Here is a 1,932-nt window from a genome sequence, read left to right on the forward strand (position 1 = left end):
TGTATGATTGATGATAGTGATTCTATAAATTTGTGATGAGTTTATGTGATGATGTTGATGATGTGTAATTAATGATAGTGATGTTAAAAATTGTGATGAGAATATTGTGATTCCAATTTGTGTTTGAGATGAAGTTCTTAATGGAGTACCATAGGCCAACGATGGGAGAAAATAAATATTGAGAATTTGTGAAGTGAAGATTATTTTGTCATCATATAGGTAGAGCCTGAGAGGCTTAGTGATTTCAGGAAAGTACAACTGAATGAGCCTGATCTTGGCAGTCTACTGTTGAGCCTTAAGGCAAAACTGTTAGACCTTGGAGGTATTCAGGTGGGAAATTCCTAGGTAACTTGGAGGTAGCACTCCAAATGTCGTGAGCTACCAGACAACACACGTTTACCTCGACTGTCGCGTATATGTGTCTTAGGTTGAGTTTAGGGGGTCTATGAGGACAGGGCCAATTTGAATTGTCCGTCCACCGGGATGGTGGCATAGTATCAAGCCTCCTAACCAAGTACTTCAGAGTTAGAATGGTACCACATTGTGAAGTAGAGTCTAAGCTCATGCATAACATTGCATTTCCTTGTGTTTGTTTCGTTGTGATTAATGTGTTTCAAAAGTAATAATAATTACTCTTAGATGATTTGATGCATATTACAATGAGATGATTATTTTACTTGAGTGAATTTGATGTTATAATATGATACTATTTACTTAAATATTTTGATATATCATAATGTGATTTTGATACGGTCTATTATGATTGTTGCGTGTTCTTCTTACTTATATTATACTATTAACATGATTTCGAAACTCACCTCCTTCGCTGTTTGTGTTTGAATGGCTTGGCCCTGCGTTTGCGAAATCGCAGTTGTTACAGGTTAATGAGTCTTGAAGTTCAAGTTTGGAAGGAACCCCGCTTTGATAGGTGATACCGGGATTAAGGGTTGTAATTTGTATTTTACTTATTTATTTTGAAACGACTTTTGTTTGAAAACCATATAAGTACTAGTAAGTTTTTAGATTTAAATCAAGTAATTATACTTAAATCATGCTTATTGAGATTGCACTATGGAGTAAAGAAGTTTAAAGCGTTCCTTTCGATTTTTGAGAAACGTGATATCCTAAATTAAAAATTAAACTGTTTATTTTCTTGGAAACATATTTTTATTTATCCGCTGCAAATTTTATAGAAATGTGATATAAATTATTATATATATTATTTTGGGGTTTTGGGTGTCACAACTCCCGACATTTGGAGTGCTACATTCAAGTCACTTAAGAATTCTGTGACACATTAAACCCCAAAAAAAAAAGTTTTAATTTTCTTATTTTGAAAACTATGAACTTCTTCAAATAACTAAATATACAAAATTCCAAAAATATATATTTATTATTAAGGTAAAGAGTATCACATAATCTTAAACACGTGAAATAAATCCAAAGGTTCCATTAAACTTAACAACTTGAAATCACAATATCATACAACAAAATCCTTTTTGAAGTACACATACATATGTTTAATATTAAGCGCAAATGTAGCCCCAACCCGTATCACTATCAGAGCGGAAATTCCCAAAATAAAAAAATTCTCAAAATAGGATGGCTTCCATCTCTCCGATGGTACTAGTCATCACCTGCAACTTACAACTCATCTGCGTCCATCGCAAACACCAAACACAAACAACTAGGGGTGAGTATCGAAATTATGTAACAATATAAGATAAACGAGGAGAACACGTAATTAGTCAAATCAACACAAACAGGAGAAACACTCAAGATCATAATATCAAGGGTTAATCTAAATCAATCACAAGGATGAAATGCTATGCATGTCCTATACTCTATATTGTAAAATACATGTTTTTTATGAAGACAAAGATCAACAAATATGATCAAAGCAACAAGCTCAAAAAGAAGTTCAAATATCTT

This window comes from Cicer arietinum, chromosome 3, assembly GCF_000331145.2.
Source record: "Cicer arietinum cultivar CDC Frontier isolate Library 1 chromosome 3, Cicar.CDCFrontier_v2.0, whole genome shotgun sequence".
Taxonomy (NCBI): domain Eukaryota; kingdom Viridiplantae; phylum Streptophyta; class Magnoliopsida; order Fabales; family Fabaceae; genus Cicer; species Cicer arietinum.